The sequence below is a fragment of the Canis lupus genome, chromosome 26 (genome assembly GCF_011100685.1).
Source record: "Canis lupus familiaris isolate Mischka breed German Shepherd chromosome 26, alternate assembly UU_Cfam_GSD_1.0, whole genome shotgun sequence".
NCBI lineage: Eukaryota > Metazoa > Chordata > Mammalia > Carnivora > Canidae > Canis > Canis lupus.
In genome coordinates, this window is record NC_049247.1 from 27,128,611 (window position 1) to 27,153,148 (window position 24,538).

At 43.3% G+C, this 24,538-nt stretch overlaps 1 protein-coding gene and 1 gene segment (V, D, J or C); both read left to right on the forward strand.

Moving 5' to 3' along the window:
* LOC119869150 (immunoglobulin lambda-1 light chain-like) overlaps nucleotides 1–24,538 on the forward strand; it is a 1,083,218-nt gene that overhangs the window by 487,299 nt on the left and 571,381 nt on the right. The window lies entirely within an intron of this gene.
* The window catches only part of LOC119866215, a 743,285-nt gene that overhangs the window by 188,350 nt on the left and 530,397 nt on the right, over nucleotides 1–24,538 (forward strand).

Sequence of the window (24,538 nt, forward strand, 5' to 3'; positions counted from 1 at the left end):
ATGTCCCCTGGAAGACTTTGAAATGAGTAGACTCTGGGACCTCACACGCACAAATGACTGCAGGGTGACCTGAGACACTGGGTGTCAGGAGGACATCTTTCAGCAAATGACCACCATACTGTCTCTAGTGACCTCTGTCCCAAGGTTCTCTGGAAAGCCAGAGAGCTGAATGAGGAGATGGATGTGTTCTCACCTCCTGGTTCCACATCTAATTCGCCTCAAATCTAACCCATCTCTGGAACATTTTCTTTCCTCCTAAGTGACATTTCCTCTTCTGTCCTTGGAGGGTCTTCGCGGTGCCTCTTCCAGCATTGAGGACACTGGGAATCTCAGAGCCCCTGTAACAGAGGTAGGGGCAGTGGTCTCCTCTCAGTTAATCATGGACCTTGTTGCAGTAGTCCCCGAGGAGCTGAACAGGGATGTCTCTTTATCAGAAATGAACATGACATTGTGTGAACAATTGATGTTTTTGGAGCATTTTGAACTCCATTCCCCTTTGTGTTCTGCTGATGATTGTATTGTATGATTCTCCTGTCCATCTATATTTCTATGAAAATCATTTCTGGACAGGTTACTCCATGACATAGTGGAGGACGAATTACGAGGCCTGTGTGATTCAGAGCTGAGAGCTCTTGTGGCTCCAAGGCCGTAGGTGCAGGAAAGTCATCCACAGGGATGACCCTGCTTGCTCTAGGGTGCAGGGGCCAGTGATAGATGTTCCTGGTCTTCCTGACCCAGACCCTGACTCCCAGGAGCAGCCCACTTGCGCCCCCTGCTGGCCTCAGACACCATGTTCCCCAGCCTGTATCAACCTTCCCAGTCCTCCTAGAAGGGCCTCTGAGCTTTGCAGGTGGACCTCTGATGTCACCACCCAGGACAGTAGAATGAGCAGGTCAGCTCTGTGGGGTTGAGCCATTCATTTTTCCAGGGCATCAATTCCTTAAGTTAGACAGCTAACTGGAATATTTATGTCAGAGTATATTTCAGGATTTCCTGACACTGGAGTTTACATCTGCCTTGTCCCTTGTTTCATTACTGGGACATAATGAACTTGAAGTAAGCTCAAGATTGAAAATCTTTAGAGAAGCCCATTCATTCAACCTTGGTAGTATTTCCACTTCGGTAGAAATAAGGGTAACTTGGGTTACCCTTATAGGCTGACTTACTTGTTTTTTGTTACTGTTTTCAGGGTCTCCTGCTAGGTTCACCAGCCCCCATGTGCATGTCTTAGCTTTTATCTCTGTCTTGGAATGAGAATATAATGCTTTCATGGATGACATGTCCTTTGTCCTTGGTTACTTCTGTGGGTTCTCATTTATTCCTGGATAGTACCCTTACAACAATTATTTTGTAATTACTTATTAATACATTCAAGATATTTTTGGTCTACTTGTGTAATTTTGCTCAGTACAAAGGTCGATATTAAATAACATTGCTCTAAATGGTCTATAAAATTGATATGAGGAGCCAGTTGTTTAAGTGTCTGCATTCAGCTCAGATCATGATCCCAGAAATCCAGGATAGAGCCCTGCATTGGGCTCCTTGCTCAGTAGGGGGTCTACTTCTCCCTCTCCCTCTGATCCTCTCCCTGCTGATGCTCTCTCATACTCATTATCTCAAATAAAGAAATAAAATCCTTTACTAAAATTAATATGATACCAACGCATCCTCAGTTCCACTGCCACTTACTTCCTGAAGGGATAACTGGTAACACTCACTAGGATGTGCTCTAGTTTATATACACACACTCCCACATATACACACATACACAACACACACACATATATATATATTTCATAACCTAATCTTGTTTTTTTCTGTACTTCCATTGCTCCTTATAAAACAATCACTGATTTTTGAGAAGCATTAGGATGTCTCTCATTTTGATTCATAGTTCATCATTAATCTACAGGATAATTTAACATAATTTCATGACTTTTCCACAGACAAATATTCATGTTGGTTTCGATTATTTGTTATTGTAACATGTCTTTTTTTTTTGTAACATGTCTTAACTAGATGTACCTGTATATTTATCTTGGAGTGTATTAGCTAGATAATTTTCATTAGAACTGATTTCAAAAATTTGTAACACTGTTTCAGATCATATATACATTTAATATATGATAAGAATTTAAAATTTATGTTCCAAACTTGATTTACCAATTTATACTCTCATCATCAAAGTATGAGATTTCCTATTTCAGCAGACAATTTCAGCAGTTAAAGACAAACTTAATATCTTCCAATTTTATAATTGAAAAATAATTTCATTGTTCAGTTGTAATCCACTTGTTAGTGACATTTCCTAGATGTATATATTGGTCTTTAGATGTATTATTTTTCTAGGGCTGCCATAATAAAGCACCACAAAATAGGTGGCTCAAAACAATAAACATGCATTTCTGCTGTTCATACACAACTCCACAATTTGTAGGGAATGGCCATGATCTGTCAAACCTGCAGAGGAATCCTTCTTGCCTCTCCATAACTGCAAGAAATTTGAGGAGAACTTTTGGGGTACCCTGTCTGCACCTGCAGAACCACTGTCTCTGTCTCCACCCTCCCACGGATCCCTCCTTGTCTCCATCTGACTGTCATGTTACAAGCACAGGAATTAGGAGGCCACCACACCCCCTTCACCACCCCATCTTTACTATTTACATCTGCAACACCCCTTTACAAAATAAAAAATACAAAATAAGAAATTTGAGGAGAACTTTTGGGGTACCCTGTCTGTACCTGCAGAACCACTGTCTCTGTCTCCACCCTCCCACGGATCCCTCCTTGACTCCATCTGACTGTCATGTTACAAGCACAGGAATTAGGAGGCCGCCATACCCCCTTCATCACCCCATCCGTACTATTTACATCTGCAGCACCCCTTTTCCATATAAGGTGACATTCTTAAGTCCTGAGGTCTACAATTTTCTTTTATCCATCCATCCATCCATCCATCCATCCATCCATCCATCCATCCAGTCATTCATTCATCCAACAATTGTATATTGAGCAAAAAGGCACACTATGCCAGGCACTATGTCCCTGGGGATTCATTGGCAAGAAAAGAGGCGAGTTTCCACCCTCATGAAGCTAACATCTGAGTCCAGAAGACCAAAGGTTAGCAAATAAACATATAAAACAGTAATTTCAAGTAGTAACGAATGTCCAGGGGTAAGGCACAGCAGACAACTGTGATGGAGACAGTGAACACCGGGGCAAAATCACAGAGCAGGTCAGAGAGATCCTCTCTGAGAAGGTGGCATTTGAATGAAGTGGCCATGCACAGAACTGTAAGAACAGCATACCATGGAGGAAACAGAAGGGCAAAGGCTCTGAGCAAAGGCCCTGTTCCATGTGAGGGACAGCAAGGAAGCCATGTGGCTGGAGCAGAGTAAGGGACAGAGAGAAGGGTAGGAGATGGGTCTACAGGGGGTGCAGAGGCCAGATCATGCAAAGTCTTTTATCTGGTACCTGGTACAGATTACCAGGCGATCAGTTTGGATTTACTCTTAATCCAGAGGAAGCAAGATAACCAGGGATGTTTCTCCAAGATGTGTATTTCCTGGTTTCACCCCTTTGAGACTTGTATTTATTATGGCTGGGATGGGACTGAGAAGTCTATATTTTTAACAGCTTCTTGGGAGCCTTTGCTAGTGTGCCAGGTTTTAGAAACCTGGGACTACATGGCTGAGGTCTACAATTTCAACATATGTTCTTCGGTAGGATACAATTTAAATGAGGATATTAGGAAAGAAGAATCCTTTCTGAAAAGGCTTATAATTGTTACTTTATTTATTTATTTATTCATTCAAATGAATGAATATTCATTCATTCAAGAGACACAGAGAGAGAGACAGGCAGGGACATAGGCAGAGGGAGAAACAGGGTCCATGCAGGGAGCCCAACATTGGAATGGATCCCAGGACTCCAGGATCAAGCCCAGGGTTGAAGGCAGGAGTTCAATCACTGAGCCAAGCAGGCGTCCCCCGTTTTTTCCCGAAAGATTATCATTACTATTTTTAAAAAATATTTTATTGGTGTTCAATTTGCCAACATATAGAATAACACCCAGTGCTCATCCCATCAAATGCCCTTCTCAGTGCCCTTCACCCAGTCACCCCAACCCCCCGCCTACCTCCCTTTCTACCATCCCTTGTTCGTTTCATTACTATTTTTAAATATGCAACGCAGTTGCATTGCACTGAAATGCAACGTAATAAAGTAAATATTAAGAAAATACAAAATGAGGATTTTTCCATTTTTCATCTTTTGGCTGTAAAGGAAGACTTTTTAATGTTCCTTTTTTTTTTCTTAAGGAAATGTATTTAGCCTCCATCTATAGTTCTGTTCCAACAGACATTTTGTAATATGAAACACCTAAATTTGCGTTTTTCTGAACTAATGCCTCCTGAGTCACTCATACACTTACTCGATGTTAGGACTCACACAGGGATGGAAATCAATCCAGATCCTTCCCATGCCCATCTCCCCATGGCTGGTCAGCATTTATAGTGCTCTGGGCTCAGGTGTTTGGCCATGAGACATCAGTAATCACATGATATTTGTATCCACAATTGATGAAACAAAGTGTATGTCTCCCTTCCTCATCTTGGTTTCTCACTGGGCCCAGCACCACTATAGTGTAGCCCCCATGGGTACTCATCCTCGTCCTCAGGCTGGGCACTAGGAGATGGTCATGTCAGATTTGCTCCCAAGAAGGGAGCATGAGAAATCAGTATTTGTTGTTTTTATTATAAATAAATGGCCCTGACTTGGCCAATATTTTCTTGGATCCAGTATGGATAGTGTCCTGTGCTGGAGGCATAGGTGAGAGTGACTGTCCCTCCTGGGGACATGGCCATGAAGGCTCCTGAGTCACCATGACCTGAGAATTGGTCCCTGAAATGAAAATAGACCCTTATTAGGAATGAAGAAGAAAGACAGAGGAATCCCTTTTAAGGATGCCTCTGAAAGGAGAAGTGAGTGAGGAAGGGGAGAAGAAGGATAGGAGTCAAGGTCATGGTGTGGAATTTCCACAGATTCCCTGGCATTAAAACTGGCTCTGGACTCTGGGATGTCTCTTTTCTACTTAAGTTTTTCTTTATATTCCAAATATCTAACACAATGTGTAATAGGAGTGCAACTTAGTAATTCAAGACTTAAATAAATGAGCCAGTGCTCATCACAAGTACACTTCTTCATCCCCACCACCTTTATAACCCATCCCTCCACCCACCTTTCATTTGGTAAACATTAGTTAGTTCTTTAGAGGTAAGGGTTTGTTTCCTGTTTTCCTCACTTTTTCCTCTATGATACTTTGTTTCAATTCTTAAATTCTCCATGAGTGAAATTATATGATATTTATCTTTCTCTGATTGACTTATTTCACTTAGCATTATACTCCCTAGCTCCTTCCACATCTTTGCAAATGTTAATATTTCATTCTTTTTTTATGGCTCAGTCATATGGCATAGTATATATATATATATATATATATATATATATATATATATATATATATATATACTTTAACCATTCTGTTGGGCTCACTCTGGGTATTGTTGATAAAGCCAATATGAACTTCGGGGGGTATGTATCCCTTTGAATTAGATTTTTGTATTTTATGGGTAAATACCTAGGAGGGTAATTGCTGAATCATAGAGTATTTCTATTTTAATGTTTTGAGTGGCCTCCAAAATGTTTTCCAAAGGAGCTACACAAGTTTGCACACCCATCAACAGTGCAAGACGTTTCCCCTTTCTCTACATTTTTGTCCGCACCTGCTATTTCCTATGTTGTGTCTGTTAGCTGTTATGACTGGTGTGAGGTCATATCTCAGTTTCGTTTTGATTTGTATTTGGGATGTTTCCTTTATCTCCTCTTCAGCTCCAGGGATGAAGGGCATGCTTGCTGGTATATTGTGCAAATAGGAGCCCACAGTGCCTTCTGATTCTGGATCCTCAGCCCAGCTAGGAGCTTCCATCCAGGGAGGAGTTCTGGGGTGGGTGAGAACTATGGGTTTGTCCCCTGGGAGGAGACAGCTGCTGTCATCTCTCCCTCTGGCAGTGAGCACCAATGCAGGGCCCAGGCAGGTAGAACCATTTCAGTGGGTTTCAGGCCTGGCCAGCTCTGAGCAGGTGCACAACGCCCCTGCTGACAGCCTCAGGAGATCGGTCAAGATGGTGGGAACTGCGCAGAGGGAATGGAGCCCATTTTTGGTTTCAACAAATAAGCCAGAAAACAACCAAATAAGAAGTATCACCTACTCTTGAGTCCCTCTGGAGAGTTTCCTGTTTTGAATGTCTTCTGTTATCTTTTTTAGTCCTAAAAATTCCAGTCGGTTTGTTGATGACTTTTCTTTAATTTCTGCTTTCTATTTGTTTGAAGAGTGTTTGTAATTGCTCATCAGATGGACGTTATGATAGTTGCCTAAAAATATCTGTTCAAAAATTTTAGGATGTACGTGATCTCAGTGTTGGTGGCTGTCGATTCTTTCTCATTCAAGATTTCATTTTCCTGTTTCTTGACATATCATATTTTTTATTGGATCCTGGATATTATGGTTATTATATAATGAGATGCTTGGTTCTCAGTTATTTTTCTTCAAACAAGTGATCCTCCCGTTGAGGTGCAACAGCAGGCGCAGGGTGTGTGTGGCAGATTCCTGGTGGCTCAAGTGAAAATGCTTACCACTCTACTGCTTACTCTCTGCTGGAAAAGATGGGGCAGTGATTGCCACCTTCCAGTTCCCATCAGGTGGGGGTGTGGGACAAGCTCTTTGCTGGGCCCTGCCAACACCATGGTGGGATGCACAGGACTGAATGGAGCTGCTTTCCTTCGGGGAGTGGATCCTCTGCTCCCCACTGCATTCCTTGTCCTCACTGACACCAGGGAGCGGAGGGTCGAATGCAGGTCCAGCTCCCTTGCCTCCTGCATCAAAATTCAGTGTTTTTATGCCCAGGGAGAGACCAGTCTCAGTTCCCCAGTGTTCAGACAGTCACTAGCAATGGGTATATGACAACAAACCAGCTTTGCCTTGTACCACTGCATTCATTCTCTCTGCTGAGTGATGGAGTTCAGATGAGCTCCCCAGGACCTGCTAAAATCATGGGTGGGAAAAACTGGAGGGCAAACTTGCCAACTAAGCCTGCCTTGCCCAGAATTGTTGATGTTCCCATGGGATGGAGGCTCAGCTATCTCCTGAGTAGCTGACACCATGGCTGGTGGGTGTTGGGACACTGCCTGCTTCTTCCAGGAGGATATGGACACCATGTCTCTGCTGAGCAATAATGTGACCCCTGCATGAGGGCAGTTTGGGGATTCATTAGTGTGTGCAAGTGGTTGGCAAGTTTGTCCAAATATTTCCTCCAGTCAGGCCAACTTACCTCCATATCCTCTAAATAGACTTGGTGCTTTTGGAGTTTTAGTGTTTTCTGGTTTGATTTTCTGGATCTCACATTCTCAATGTTTTTTGATTAGAGGAACCTACAGGATCTTGTCTTACATGTGGAGGACATAATACAAGAAAAGGAACCGGGGTATGCACTGTTGTGTTTTCCTCAATTTGTTTGACATCTTCATTTTCTTTCTACCTTCAAAAGACTTCCTATGCTTGTTTGTTGTCGTGTGTCAGGACATTTCAGTTGTAAGAGAGAAGACCTGGATAAATGGGAGCACTTCCTACTGTCCAGAACTGGGGATCCTCAAGGTGCCTGCTCTGAATGCTTTCTTCCAGTGCTAGGATGGTGGGGTGATGGAGGTGATTTATCTTGACTCTCAAGTTGTGTAAATAAAAAACAAGGACCATGATTATTATTTTTATATTACTCTTTACAGGGTAATAAAAAGTCAATACATTCCATAACCAAGAACTCAATGTGAAAAGTTTTACAGGCCAGCTGGAAACCAGTATAGCAGAAATGTCTGGCTTTCTGTTTTAAATGCAGAGAAGTGAAAAGAAGAAATGTTTATTACTTTTTTCCCTTATGTATTGTATGTAGAAATTTTGTTTTGTAATAATTTTGTATTTACATAAATAGATGCAAATTTGTGATAGAGATCTCTATGGTTCACCCAGCTTTTCTGAATGGTAACATTTTGTGTTGTTATGAATCTTTTATAAAAACAAGTACTTACCAGTGCTCTGATCATACAAAATTGCAGACTTTATCTGGATTTCAAAGTTTGTTTATTTACTTACTTATTACTTATTTTAACACTGTTAACCTGCAATCAATCCAACTAACAACATTGCATCTATTCATCAGGACATACTAAAATCCTTCAATGTATGAGTTTTAAGTATTACTCTGTTCTTGATTTGGGGGATTTGGGGACAGGTGGTGTCGTATTTTGTAAAGTGTCCCATAATATGTTTTTATCTGATGTTTTCTCATGATTACACTAATGTTATGAATTTAGGGGATGACTAGCACAGAGGTGAATTGATGTTCTTTGTGCATCATTGGGATGACATATCAGTGAGCATATGGGTGGGGGATGGTGCCCCTTGCTGCTATTTTAAATAATTCATTTTCTGTACATAATCTATCTGATGCCAGTCTACTGGATTTTGTCCATTCTGATAGGTGTGCAGTGGTACCTCATTCATGTTTGCACTTGCTTTTCCTTAATGATATATAATATGGAACAAAATGTCACATGTTTAAATCCCATCTGCCTATCTACTTCTCTGAAATATCTGGTAATGTCTTTAACTTACTTTTTATTCAGGTTTTTTTGTTCTTGTGCTTTGTTTGAGGAGTTCATTGTATAACATCTTTCTTCCCTTCCTTCCTTTTTTCTTTCTTCCTTCCTTTTTCTTTCTTTTTTCTCTCTCTTTCCTTTCTTTCTTTCCTTATTTTTTTTACTTTATTTTTTATTGGTGTTCAATTTACTAACATACAGAATAACCCCCAGTGCCCGTCACCCATTCACTCCCACCCCCCGCCCTCCTCCCCTTCTACCACCACTAGTTCGTTTCCCAGAGTTATCAGTCTTTATGTTCTGTCTCCCTTTCTGATATTTCCCACACATTTCTTCTCCCTTCCCTTAATTCCCTTTCACTATTATTTATATTCCCCAAATGAATGAGAACATATAATGTTTGTCCTTCTCCGACTGACTTACTTCACTCAGCATAATACCCTCCAGTTCCATCCACGTTGAAGCAAATGGTGGGTATTTGTCATCTCTAATAGCTGAGTAATATTCCATTGTATACATAAACCACATCTTCTTTATCCATTCATCTTTCGTTGGACACCGAGGCTCCTTCCACAGTTTGGCTATCGTGGCCATTGCTGCTATAAACATCAGGGTGCAGGTGTCCCGGCGTTTCACTGCATCTGTATCTTTGGGGTAAATCCCCAGCAGGGCAATTGCTGGGTCGTAGGGCAGGTATATTTTTAACTGTTTGAGGAACCTCCACACAGTTTTCCAGAGTGGCTGCACCAGTTCACATTCCCACCAACAGTGTATGAGGGTTCCCTTTTCTCCACATCCTCTCCAACATTTGTTGTTTCCTGCCTTGTTAATTTGCCCCATTCTCACTGGTGTGAGGTGGGATCTCATTGTGGTTTTGATTTGTATTTCCCTGATGGCAAATGATGCAGAGCATTTTCTCATATGCATGTTGGCCATGTCTATGTCTTCCTCTGTGAGATTTCTGTTCATGTCTTTTGCCCATTTCATGATTGGATTGTTTGTTTCTTTGGTGTTGAGTTTAAGAAGTTCTTTATAGATCTTGGAAACTAGCCCTTTATCTGATATGTCATTTGCAAATATCTTCTCCCATTCTGTAGGTTGTCTTTGAGTTTTGTTGACTGTATCCTTTGCTGTGCAAAAGCTTCTTATCTTGATGAAGTCCCAATAGTTCATTTTTGCTTTTGTTTCTTTTGCCTTCGTGGATGTATCTTGCAAGAAGTTACTATGGCCGAGTTCAAAAAGGGTGTTGCCTGTGTTCTCCTCTAGGATTTTGATGGAATCTGGTCTCACATTTAGATCTTTCATCCATTTTGAGTTTATCATTGTGTATGGTGAAAGAGAGCGGTCTAGTTTCGTTCTTCTGCATGTGGATGTCCAATTTTCCCAGCACCATTTATTGAAGAGACTGTCTTTCTTCCAATGGATAGTATTTCCCCCTTTATCGAATATTAGTTGACCATAAAGTTCAGGGTCCACTTCTGGATTCTCTATTCTGTTCCACTGATCTATGTATCTGTTTTTGTGCCAGTACCACTCTGTCTTGATGACCACAGCTTTGTAGTACAACCTGAAATCTGGCATTGTGATGCCCCCAGATATGGTTTTCTTTTTTAAAATTCCCCTGGCTGTTCGGGGTCTTTTCTGATTCCACACAAATCTTAAAATAATTTGTTCCAACTCTCTGAAGAAAGTCCATGGTATTTTTTTTATTTTTTTTTATTTATTTTTTATTGGTGTTCAATTTACTAACATACAGAATAACCCCCAGTGCCCGTCACCCATTCACTCCCACCCCCCGCCCTCCTCCCCTTCCAACACCCCTAGTTCGTTTCCCAGGGTTAGCAGTCTTTATGTTCTGTCTCCCTTTCTGATATTTCCCACACATTTCTTCCCCCTTCCCTTATATTCCCTTTCACTATTATTTGTATTCCCCAAATGAATGAGAACATATAATGTTTGTCCTTCTCCGACTGACTTACTTCACTCAGCATAATACCCTCCAGTTCCATCCACGTTGAAGCAAATGGTGGGTATTTGTCATTTCTAATAGCTGAGTAATATTCCATTGTATACATAAACCACATCTTCTTTATCCATTCATCTTTCGTTGGAACCGAGGCTCCTTCCACAGTTTGGCTATCGTGGCCATTGCTGCTATAAACATCAGGGTGCAGGTGTCCCGGCGTTTCACTGCATCTGTATCTTTGGGGTAAATCCCCAGCAGGGCAATTGCTGGGTCGTAGGGCAGGTATATTTTTAACTGTTTGAGGAACCTCCACACAATTTTCCAGAGTGGCTGCACCAGTTCACATTCCCACCAACAGTGTATGAGGGTTCCCTTTTCTCCACATCCTCTCCAACATTTGTTGTTTCCTGCCTTGTTAATTTGCCCCATTCTCACTGGTGTGAGGTGGGATCTCATTGTGGTTTTGATTTGTATTTCCCTGATGGCAAGTGATGCAGAGCATTTTCTCATGTGCGTGTTGGCCATGTCTATGTCTTCCTCTGTGAGATTTCTGTTCATGTCTTTTGCCCATTTCATCATTGGATTGTTTGTTTCTTTGGTGTTGAGTTTAAGAAGTTCTTTATAGATCTTGGAAACTAGCCCTTTATCTGATATGTCATTTGCAAATATCTTCTCCCATTCTGTAGGTTGTCTTTGAGTTTTGTTGACTGTATCCTTTGCTGTGCAAAAGCTTCTTATCTTGATGAAGTCCCAATAGTTCATTTTTGCTTTTGTTTCTTTTGCCTTCGTGGATGTATCTTGCAAGAAGTTACTATGGCCGAGTTCAAAAAGGGTGTTGCCTGTGTTCTTCTCTAGGATATTGATGGAATCTTATCTCACATTTAGATCGTTCATCCATTTTGAGTTTATCTTTGTGTATGGTGAAAGAGAGTGATCTAGTTTCATTCTTCTGCATGTGGATGTCCAATTTTCCCAGCACCATTTATTGAAGAGACTGTCTTTCTTCGAATGGATAGTCTTTCCTCCTTTATCGAATATAAGTTGACCATAAAGTTCAGGGTCCACTTCTGGATTCTCTATTCTGTTCCACTGATCTATGTGTCTGTTTTTGTGCCAGTACCACACTGTCTTGATGACCACAGCTTTGTAGTACAACCTGAAATCTGGCATTGTGATGCCCCCAGATATGGTTTTCTTTTTTAAATTCCCCTGGCTATTCGGGGTCTTTTCTGATTCCACACAAATCTTAAAATAATTTGTTCTAACTCTCTGAAGAAAGTCCATGGTATTTTGATAGGGATTGCATTAAACGTGTATATTGCCCTGGGTAACATTGACATTTTCACAATATTAATTCTACCAATCCATGAGCATGGAATATTTTTTCATCTCTTTGTGTCTTCCTCAATTTCTTTCAGAAGTGTTCTATAGTTTTTAGGGTAGAGATCCTTTACATCTTTGGTTAGGTTTATTCCTACGTATCTTATGCTTTTGGGTGCAATTGTAAATGGGATTGACTCCTTAATTTCTCTTTCTTCAGTCTCATTGTTAGTGTATAGAAATGCCACTGATTTCTGGGCATTGATTTTGTATCCTGCCACGCTACCGAATTGCTGTATGAGTTCTAGCAATCTTGGGGTGGAGACTTTTGGTTTTCTATGTAGAGTATCATGCCATCGGCAAAGAGGGAGAGTTTGACTTCTTCTTTGCCAATTTGAATGCCTTTAATGTCTTTTTGTTGTCTGATTGCTGAGGCTAGGACTTTCAGTATTATGTTGAACAGCAGTGGTGAGAGTGGACATCCCTGTCTTGTTCCTGATCTTAGGGGAAAGGCTCCCAGTGCTTCCCCATTGAGAATGATATTTGCTGTGGGCTTTTCATAGATGGCTTTTAAGATGTCGAGGAATGTTCCCTCTATCCCTACACTCTGAAGAGTTTTGATCACAAATGGATGCTGCATTTTGTCAAATGCTTTCTCTGCATCTAATGAGAGGATCATATGGTTCTTGGTTTTTCTCTTGCTGATATGATGAATCACACTGATTGTTTCACGGGTGTTGAACCAGCCTTGTGTCCCAGGGATAAATCCTACTTGATCATGGTGAATAATTTTCTTTTTTTAAATTTTTTTTATTTATTTATGATAGTCACACAGAGAGATAGAGAGAGGCAGAGATACAGGCAGAGAGAGAAGCAGGCTCCATGCACTGGGAGCCCGACATGGGATCCGATCCCGGGTCTCCAGGATCACGCCCTGGGCCAAAGGCAGGCGCTAAACCGCTGCGCCACCCAGGAATCCCTAATTTTCTTAATGTACTGTTAGATCCTATTGGCCAGTATCTTGTTGAGAATTTTTGTATCCATGTTCATCAGGGATATTGGTCTGTAATTCTCCTTTTTTGGTGGGGTCTTTGTCTTGTTTTGGAATTAAGGTGATGCTGGCCTCAAAGAACGAATTTAGAAGTACTCCATCTCTTTCTATCTTTCCAAACAGCTTTAGGAGTATAGGTATGGTTTCTTCTTTAAACGTTTGATAAAATTCCCCTGGGAAGCCATCTGGCCCTGGACTATTGTGTCTTGGGAGGTTTTTGATGACTGCTTCAATTTCCTCCCTGGTTATTGGCCTGTTAAGGTTTTCTATTTCTTCCTGTTCCAGTTTTGGTAGTTTGTGGCTTTCCAGGAATGCGTCCATTTCTTCTAGATTGCCTAATTTATTGGCGTATAGCTGTTCATAATAAGTTTTTAAAATCGTTTGTATTTCCTTGGTGTTGGTATTGATCTCTCCTTTCTCATTCATGATTTTATTAATTTGAGTCTTCTCTCTCTTCTTTTTAATAAGGCTGGCTAATGGTTTATCTATCTTATTAATTCTTTCAAAGAACCAACTCCTGGTTCTGTTGATCTGTTCCACAATTCTTCTGGTCTCGATTTCGTTGAGTTCTGCTCGAATCTTTATTAACTCCCTTCTTCTCTTGGGTTTAGGATCTATTTGCTGTTTTTTCTCTAGCTCCTTTATGTGTAAGGTTAGCTTTTGTATTTGAGTTCTTTCCAGTTTTTGTTTTTTGTTTTTTTTAAAGATTTATTTATTTATTTATGATAGAGAGAGAGACAGAGACAGAGACACAGGCAGAGGGAGAAGCAGGCTCCATGCACCGGGAGCCCGACGTGGGATTCGATCCCGGGTCTCCAGGATCGCGCCCTGGGCCAAAGGCAGGCGCCAAACCGCTGCGCCACCCAGGGATCCCTCTTTCCAGTTTTTGAATGGATGCTTGTATTGCGATGTATTTCCCCCTTAGGACTGCTTTTGCTGCATCCCAAAGATTTTGGATGGTTGTATCTTCATTCTCATTAGTTTCCATGAATCTTTTTAATTCTTCCTTAATTTCCTGGTTGACCCTTTCATCTTTTAGCAGGATGGTCCTTAACCTCCACGTGTTTGAGGTCCTTCCAAACTTCTTGTTGTGATTTAGTTCTAATTTCAAGGCATTATGGTCTGAGAATATGCAGGGGATGATCCCAATCTTTTGGTATCGGTTCAGACCCGATTTGTGACCCAATATGTGGTCTATTCTGGAGAAAGTTCCATGTGCACTTGAGAAGAACGTGTATTCAGTTGAGTTTGGATGTAAAGTTCTGTAGATATCTGTGAAATCCATCTGGTCCAGTGTATCATTTAAAGCTCTCGTTTCTTTGGTGATGTTGTGCTTAGAAGACCTATCGAGTATAGAAAGAGCTAGATTGAAGTCACCAAGTATAAGTGTATTATTATCTAAGTATTTCTTCACTTTGTTTATTAATTGGTTTATATATTTGGCAGCTCCCACATTCGGGGCATATATATTGAGGATTGTTAAGTCCCCTTGTTGAATAGATCCTTTAAGTATGATATAGTGTCCCTCTTCATCTCTCACTACAATCTTTGGGGTAAATTTTAGTTTATCTGATATAAGGATGGCTACCGCTGCTTTCTTTTGAGGACCATTCGAATGGTAAATGGTTCTCCAACCTTTTATTTTCAGGCTGTAGGTGTCCTTCTGTCTAAAATGAGTCTCTTGTAGACAGCAAATGGATGGGTCCTGCTTTTTTATCCAGTCTGAAACCCTGCGCCTTTTGATGGGGTCATTAAGCCCGTTCACATTCAGAGTTACTATTGAGAGATAGGAGTTTAGTGTCATCATGATAACTATTCAGTCCTTGTTTTTTGTGGAATGTTCCACTGAACTTCTTCTTAAAGGGGAATTTTAAGAGTCCCACTTAAAATTTCTTGCAGAGCTGGTTTGGAGGTCACATATTCTTTTAGTTGCTGCCTGTCTTGGAAGCTCTTTATCTCTCCTTCCATTTTGAATGAGAGCCTTGCTGGATAAAGTATTCTTGGTTGCATGTTCTTCTCATTTAGGACCCTGAATATATCCTGCCAGCCCTTTCTGGCCTGCCAGGTCTCTGTGGAGAGGTCTGCTGTTACCCTAATACTCCTCCCCATAAAAGTCAGGGATTTCTTGTCTCTTGCTGCTTTAAGGATCTTCTCTTTATCTTTGGAATTTGCAAGCTTCACTATTAAATGTCGAGGTGTTGAACGGTTTTTATTGATTTTAGGGGGGGATCTCTCTATTTCCTGGATCTGAATGCCTGTTTCCCTTCCCAGATTGGGAAAGTTTTCAGCTAGAATTTGTTCAAATACATATTCTGGCCCTCTGTCCCTTTTGGCGCCCTCGGGAACCCCAATTAAACGTAGGTTTTTCTTCCTCAGGCTGTCGTTTATTTCCCTTAATCTATCTTCATGGTCTTTTAATTGTTTGTCTCTTTTTTCCTCAGTTTCCCTCTTTGCTATCACCTTGTCTTCTATGTCACTCACTCGTTCTTCCACCTCGTTAACCCTCGTCGTTAGGACTTCTAGTTTGGATTGCATCTCATTCAATTGATTTTTAATTTCTGCCTGATTAGCTCTAAATTCTGCAGTCATGAAGCCTCTTGAGTCCTTTATGCTTTTTTCTAGAGTCACCAGTAGCTGTATAATAGGCTTCTGAATTGGCTTTCTGACATTGAATTGTAATCCAGATTTTGTAACTCTGTGGGAGAGACGACTGTTTCTGATTCTTTCTTTTGAGGTGAGGTTTTCCTTCTAGTCATTTTGCTCAGTGCAGAGTGGCCAAAAGCAAGTTGTATTGGGAAAAGGAGAAAAAGAGAGGAGAGAAAGAAGAAAAGAAAAGAGAAAGAGAAAAAAAAGGAAGAATAAAAAACGAAAAAAAAAAGAAGAAAAAGAGAAAGAAAAAGAAAGAAAAAGAAAAAAGGAGAAAAAAGCGGGGTGGGGAAGGAAACAAATCAAAAAGCAAAACAAACAAACAAAAGAACCACGGGCGAGTATCTTCTGATTCTGTGTACTTTAAGTCCCTTGGCTTCCCCTGGAAGTTGTCAGTCAGTCTAGCTGGTCTTCTGGGGGAGGAGCCTGCTGTGCTGATTTTTAGGTGTTAGCAGTTGGGGGAGCTGCTGTGCCCCTGCCTGGTGCAGGGCCAGTGGGGGTTGTTTACCCCGTGAGGCCCCAGGAGCAACAGCCCTAGTGGCGGGGCCAGCTCTGGAAACCTGGATTCAGCCCCCGCAGGAACTCCGGAGGTCTCCGTCTGCGGGGCCTGGAGGCTCCGGGGTGGGCCGCTGACCTGCTCAGCTGGGGTTGGAGCGTCCTTGCTGTCCTGGGGCCTCCCGGCCTCTGCCTGTCCCAGGGGGAGGCCGGATCCTGGGCTGTATCCCGGCGCCCTGTGCTCCGGAGCCTGCGCTGGTGGATTCGCGCTCCCGGGCCGCGCAACCCCCTCCGCGGAGCCGCCGCCCGAGCCTCCCCGAGCTGCTCGTGGAACCACGCAGCCCCCTCCGCACGGAGCCTCTTCCTCTGCCCGAGCCCCTCCGAGCTGCTCCCGGGGCCGCTCAGCCCCCTCTGCGGAGCCGCCGCCCGAGCCCCTCCGAGCTGCTCCGGGTCCCGCCGGGTCCCGCCGTGCGCGCTGCAGCCCTTAGGGAGCTCGGCGCACTCTCCTGGGCGCGCAGTTGCTCTGTTACTGTCCCCGGGAGCCCGAGGGCATCCCCGCCTTCCTGGGTCCTGCTCTAACTTCTTGCAAGCCACTTTCCGCAGGGAAGGTTGGTGCAGCTCCTGCTTCTCCGGGACGGGGCTCTCCTGTCCTGGGGACACTCGCCCCGGCCTCAGCCCGGCTCCTCGCGGGGCCCCTCCCCCTTGGATGCCTTGTTTCTTTATTTCTTTTTTCCCCGTCTTCCTACCTTGATAGAAGCGCAAACTCTTCTCACTGTAGCATTCCAGCTGGTCTCTCTTTAATTCTCAGGCCGAATTCATAGATTTTCAGGATAATTTGAAGGTTTTCTAGGTAATTTGGTGGAGAAAGGTGATTTGGAGACCCTACTCTTCCGCCATCTTGCCCCTTCCCTCTATTCTACTTTTAAATACATTATATTGGGAGGAGGGGCAAGATGGCAGAAGAGTAGGGTCCCCAAATCACCTGTCCCCACCAAATTACCTAGATAACCTTCAAATTATCCTGAAAATCTATGAATTTGGCCTCAGATTTAAAGAGAGAACAGCTGGAATGCTACAGTGAGAAGAGTTCGCGCTTCTCTCAAGGTAGGAAGACGGGGGGAAAAGAAATAAAGAAACAAAAGGCATCCAAGGGGGAGGGGCCCCACGAGGAGTCGGGCTAAGGCCAGGGCGAGTGCCCCCAGCACAGGAGAGCTCCGACCCAGAGAAGCAGGAGCTTCACCAATCTTCCCCAGGCGGAAAGGCACTGCAGGGAGTTAAAGCAGGACCTCAGGAGGGCGGGGATGCCCTCAGGCTCCCTGGGACACTAACAGACACCTGTGCCCCGGGGAGAGTGCGCCGAGCTCCCTAAGGGCTGCAGCGCGCACGGCTGGACCCAGGACAGCTCAGAGGGGCTCAGGCGGCGGCTCTGCGCAGAGGGGGCTGTGCTGCCCCGGGAGCGTGAATCCAACAGTGCAGGCCCAAGAACCCAGGGAACCGGGACACAGGCAGAGGCCAGGAGAGCCCAGGACAGCAAGGACGCTACTGCCCCAAGCTGAGCAGATCAGCGGCCCCGCCGCCGAGCCTCCAGGCCCCTGCAGACTGAGAGCTCCATAGCTACTGCAAGAGCTGACTCCAGGGCTCCACAGCTGGCCCCGGTACTGTGGTTGTTCCTCCTGGGGCGTCACAGGGTAGACAAACCCCACTGAGCCCTGCACCAGGCAGGGAACAGAGCAGCTCCTGCAAGTGCTAACACCTGAAAATCAGCACAACAGGCCCCTCCCCCAGAAGACCAGCTGGAGGGACAAGTTCCGGGAAAATCAAGGGACATAAAGTATACAGAAACAGAAGATACTCCCCGGTGGTTTTTTTTTTTTAATAAATTTATTTTTTATTGGTGTTCAATTTACCAACATACAGAATAACATCCAGTTCTCATCCAGTCAAGGGCCCGCCCTCAGAGCCCGTCACACATTCACCCCCACCCCCCACCCTCCTCCCCTTCCACCACCCCTAGTTCGTTTCCCAGAGTTAGGAGTCTTTATGTTCTGTCTCCCTTTCTGATATTTCCCACACATTTCTTCTCCCTTCCCTTATATTCCCTTTCACTATTATTTATATTCCCCAAATGAATGAGAACATACAATGTTTGTCCTTCTACGATTGACTTACTTCACTCAGCATAATACCCTCCAGTTCTATCCACGTTGAAGCAAATGGTGGGTATTTGTCATTTCTAATGGCTGAGTAATATTCCATTGTATACATAAACCACATCTTCTTTATCCATTCATCTTTCGATGGACACTGAGGCTCCTTCCAGTTTGGCTATTGTGGACATGACTGCTATAAACATCGGGGTGCAGGTGTCCCAGCGTTTCATTGCATCTGAATCTTTGGGGTAAATCCCCAACAGTGTAATTGCTGGGTCGTAGGGCAGGTCTATTTTAGGCAATCTAGAAGAAATGGACGCATTCCTGGAAAGCCACAAACTACCAAACCTGGAACAGGAAGAAATAGAAAACCTTAACAGGCCAATAACCAGGGAGGAAATTGAAGCAGTCATCAAAAACCTCCAATACACAAAAGTCCAGGGCCAGATGGTTTCCCAGGGGAATTCTATCAAACGTTTAAAGAAGAAACCATACCTATTCTACTAAAGCTGTTTGGAAAGATAGAAAGAGATGGAGTACTTCCAAATTCATTCTTTGAGGCCAGCATCACCTTAATTCCAAAACAAGACCAAGACCCCACTAAAAAGGAGAATTACAGACCAAATCTGTGATGAACATGGATGCAAAAATTCTCAACAAGATACTAGCCAATAGAATCCAAGAGTACATTAAGAAAATTATTCACCATGACCAAGTAGAATTTATCCCTGGGACACAAGGCTGGTTCAACACTCGTAAAACAATCAATGTGATTCATCATATCAGCAAGAGAAAAACCATATGATCCTCTCATTAGATGCAGAGAAAGCATTTGACAAAATACAGCATCCATTCCTGATCAAAACTCTTCAGAGTGTAGGGATAGAGGGAACATTCCTGGACATCTTAAAAGCCATCTACTAAAAGCTCACAGCAAATATCATTCTCAATGGGGAAGCACTGGGAGCTTTTCCCCTAAGATCAGGAACAAGACAGGGGTGTCCACTCTCACCACTACTATTCAACATAGTACTGGAAGTCCTAGCCTCAGCAATCAGACAACAAAAAGACATTAAAGGCATTCAAATTTGCAAAGAAGAAGTCAAACTCTCCCTCCTCGCTGATGACATGATACTCTACATAGAAAACCCAAAATCCTCCACCCCAAGATTGCTAGAACTCATACAGCAATTTGATAGCATGGCAGGATACAAAATCAATGCCCAGAAATCAATGGCATTTCTAGACACTAACAATGAGACTGAAGAAAGAGAAATTAAGGAGTCAATCCCATTTACAATTGCACCCAAAAGCATAAGATACCTAGGAATAAACCTAACCAAAGAGGTAAAGGATCTATACCCTAAAAACTATAGAACACTTCTGAAAGAAACTGAGGAAGACACAAAGAGATGGAAAAATATTCCATGCTCATGGATTGGCAGAATTAATATTGTGAAAATGTCAATGCTACCCAGGGCAATTTACACGTTTAATGCAATCCCTATCAAAATACCATGGACTTTCTTCAGAGAGTTAGAACAAATTATTTTAAGATTTGTGTGGAATCAGAAAAGACCCCGAACAGCCAGGGGAATTTTAAAAAATAAAACCAGACCTGGGGGCATCACAATGCCAGATTTCAGGTTGTACTGCAAAGCTGTGGTCATCAAAAAAAATAAAAAATAAAAAAAATAAAAAAAAAAAAAAGCTGTGGTCATCAAGACAGTGTGGTACTGGCACAAAAACAGACACATAGACCAATGGAACAGAATGAGAATCCAGAAGTGGACCCTGAACTTTATGGTCAACTAATATTCGATAAAGGAGGAAAGACTATCCATTGGAAGAAAGACAGTCTCTTCAATAAATGGTGCTGGGAAAATTGGACATCCACATGCAGAAGAATGAAACTAGACCACTCTCTTTCACCATACACAAAGATAAACTCAAAATGGATGAAAGATCTAAATGTGAGACAAGATTTCATCAAAATCCTAGAGGAGAACACAGGCAACATCCTTTTTGAACTCAGGCACGGTAACTTCTTGCAAGATACATCCACGAAGGCAAAAGAAACAAAAGCAAAAATGAACTATTGGGACTTCATCAAGATAAGAAGGTTTTACACAGCAAAGGATACAGTCAACAAAACTAAAAGACAACCTACAGAATGGGAGAAGATATTTGCAAATGACATATCAGATAAAGGGCTAGTTTCCAAGATCTATAAAGAACTTCTTAAACTCAACACCAAAGAAACAAACAATCCAATCATGAAATGGGCAAAAGACACGAAGAGAAATCTCACAGAGGAAGACGTAGACATGGCCAACACGCACATGAGAAAATGCTCTGCATCACTTGCCATCAGGAAAATACAAATCAAAACCACAATGAGATCCCACCTCACACCAGTGAGAATGGGGAAAATTAACAAGGCAGGAAACCACAAATGTTGGAGAGGATGCGGAGAAAAGGGAACCCTCTTACACTGTTGGTGGGAATGGGAACTGGTGCAGCCCCTCTGGAAAACTGTGTGGAGGTTCCTCAAAGAGTTAAAAATAGACCTGCTCTACGACCCAGCAATTGCACTGTTGGGGATTTACCCCAAAGATACAGATGCAATGAAATGCCGGGACACCTGCACCCCGATGTTTCTAGCAGCAATGTCCACAATAGCCAAACTGTGGAAGGAGCCTTGGTGTCTATCGAAAGATGAATGGATAAAGAAGATGTGGTCTATGTATACAACGGAATATTACTCAGCTATTAGAAATGACAAATACCCACCATTTGCTTCGACGTGGATGGACCTGGAGGGTATTATGCTGAGTGAAATAAGTCAATCAGAGAAGGACAAACATTATAGGGTCTCATTCATTTGGGAATATAAAAAATAGGGAAAGGGAATAAACGGGAAAGGAGATAAAATGCGTGGAAAATATCAGAGAGGGTGATAGAACATGAGTGACTCCTAACTCAGGGAAACGAACAAGGGGTGGTGGAAAGGGAGGTGAGCGGGGGGTGGGGGTGACTGGGTGACAGGACACGGAGGGGGGCACTTGATGGGATGAGCACTGGGTGTTATTCTGTATGTTGGCAAATTGATCACCAATAAAAATTAATTAAGAAAACAGAATCCAGAAATGGGCCCTCAACTCTATGATCAACTAATATTCGACAAAGCAGGAAAGACTATCCCCTGGAAAAAAGACAGTCTCTTCAATAAATGGTGCTGGGATATTTGGACAGTCAGAAGAATGAATCTAGACCATTCTCTTACACCATAGGCAAGATAAATTCAAAATGGAAGAAAGATGTAAATATGAGACAAGAATCCATAAAATCCTAGAGAAGAACACAGGCAACACCCTTTTTGGACTTGGCCACAGCAATTTCATCCAAGATACATCAATGTAGGCAAGGGAAACAAAAACAATAATGAACCATTGGGACTTTATCAAGATAAGAAGCTTCTGCATAGCAAAAGAAATAGTCAACAAAACTAAAAGACAACCTCAGAACTGAAGAAGATATTTGCAAATGACCTATCTGATAAAGGGCTAGGATCCAACATCTATATAAAACCTATTAGGGATCCCTGGGTGGCGCAGCGGTTTGGCGCCTGCCTTTGGCCCAGGGCGTGATCCTGGAGACGCAGGATCGAATCCCACGTCGAGCTCCCGGTGCATGGAGCCTGCTTCTCCCTCTGCCTGTGTCTCTGCCTCTCTCTCTCTCTGTGTGTGTGTGACTATCATAAATAAATAAAAATTTATTTTAAAAAACCTATTAAACTCAACACCCAGGAAACAATCCATCATGAAATGGGCAGAAGACATGAACAGAAATTTCTCCAAAGACATGCACGAGGCCAACAAGCACATGCAAGATGCTCCACTTCAATGTCATCAAGGAAATACAAATCCAAACCACAAAAGGATACCACTTTACACTGGTGAACGTCTAAAATTAAAAAACAAAACAAAACAGGAAGCATCAAATGGTGGCAAGAAGGGTGGCAAGGCAGTTTAAACATCATACTCACTTACCATCTCCTCCCTGGAAGCAAAAAGCAGCACCCACTCTGGTTTGCAATCGAGTTCTTTCTTCACTGAGTTACTCCATTCAGTTTATTTCATGGTTTAACGTGGACTGCATTTATTGTTGTAGAAATAATTAAGATTAAAAGTTTTCAAGTATTACTCCATTCATGGTGTAATCCATATTTCTTATTTCGTAAAATGCCCATCGATTAAAAATTCTAAATTCTACTACAATTAATTGATTGAGGACTGACAATATACGGTCATAAATAGGAGCCACACAATGTGTACTTTTGTGCCCATGACATCCATCTCTACTTGTCTTACCAGAGAGTCAGAAGTGGACGCATCCCTTCAGTTTGCACTGGGAAGTCAGACGGGATGTCTGGGTCCTTCTGTGGAGAGATAGGGGGCTCAAGATTCCCCGATCACAGCTGTGACCCCTCCTGCCCTGTTCTCGCTGACAGGAGGGTTCCCATAAGCTGAGTCCCCCTGGGAGTGAGCTCTCCCTCAGGGACATCCAAGGGCCTTTGCAGCCTCAGGTCTGGGCTCTAATGATTAGGTTCTAGGTCAGGATGTTTATGTGCTACCTTCCCTGATCCTCCTCCCTATGTCCTATTCCCCTAACCAAAAGTGGAGGGCAGGGTAGAGACCCTCAGATAGGTCCACGTAAGAGCCCCCTCCTGATGTCTTGGAACAGTTAGGATTCCTCAGGAATGGGGTGTGAATGTGGATGAGGAGCTCCTGCTTCAGGCATGTGCATGGCAGTGAGGAAGACTGAGGGGGATCCCAGCAGATCTGTAGATGTCAGAGTGGAGATCTCAGTGGTGGCTGCATGCTGCCCTGCACATGTCTCACCCCTATTATCACCACTTTCTGAACAAGTGACAGGCATGGTACAGCTGCGGACTCTCCTTCTCTCTCCTCATATGCTGAGTGACTCATCAGGGATAGGTCTAATCCTAGTACACACACCAGGCCCTAATCCACCAGCACTCATGACTCCCCAGGGTTCTCCTTTCCACACCTCCTGGTATGAATCTGTAGACTGTGAACCAAGAACCATGCTGGGCACCGTGATGGCAGTGGTTCCATGGCCAGTTCCTGTAATGATGCAATCCATCTCTGTCCACAACGGTTCCATTGACACATGTGGTAAATCTTCCATTTCCCAAGGTGAGAAGCCAGGGCCCCCTAAGCATGACTGCAAATGAGATGCCACAAGCACAGATGGGGTCTTCACCCTCATGTCCTTTAGGGACACAAAAAGTCAAGGCTGAGGCAACTAAGAGAAAATACCTTGTAGAAATGTAGCAGGTGCCCAACTGCCCCTCATTTCCTATGGGGCTGGCACCCCTCACTCTAAAAGCCAATGGGAACCTCTGGGGACATGCACAGATTCCGACATGGTGGGAGCACAATGGTAAGACACCTGGAAAACTTAAAAGCAGAGGAGTGATGGGCACTAGATGGCTGCAGGAGGAGAGAACGGGTGACAAGGAGAGGTAACGCTGCTCAGCCACCAAATGTGGGGGAGATGGTGGTGTTGCTCTCAGCCTCTGTGGGCTTCTGGGGGAGAGCCACCTACAGGTGCTTTCGATCCTGCTCCAGGGAGCTCCTTCCTCCCAGGGAAGGGTACTGACCTCAATAGGCAGACGGATTTCTAGGAATACCCTGCACTTAATCAATCCATAAATCTGTCTCTGTAAACTGGAGTTGAATTAGATTCTGTGCTGTTGTTCATTGAGTCATTGTTAACAAATATTCCAATTTGTTGTGCTGAACCAGCTTGTCCTGGGAGGAGGGTGAGGACCAGGGCCTCCATGCCAGGAGTGTGTGCGGGTTGTTAGGACTGTTCCCTATGGGGGTTGCTTCTCTGTGACAGATTATAACCTCTTGTTCCCTTGTGGTTCACCAGCACCTGCTGTCTCACTGTGGCCACAAAATATAATCAGAAGAGGCACATGCTCCTTGTGGACCAGGGGGTAAGACCCTGAGCTCACCCTGGTCCTTGGTCTCCCTTCTGCCTCCCTGACCTCCATTCCTACAAGGACAGCTCCTAATCCCGATGAGCACAGGAGGATCTGAGTGTGTAGAGATGAGAGAGTGGAAGAAGCTTCGATGGCAGTTAGTGGCTTTTGGGCCTTTCCACTCA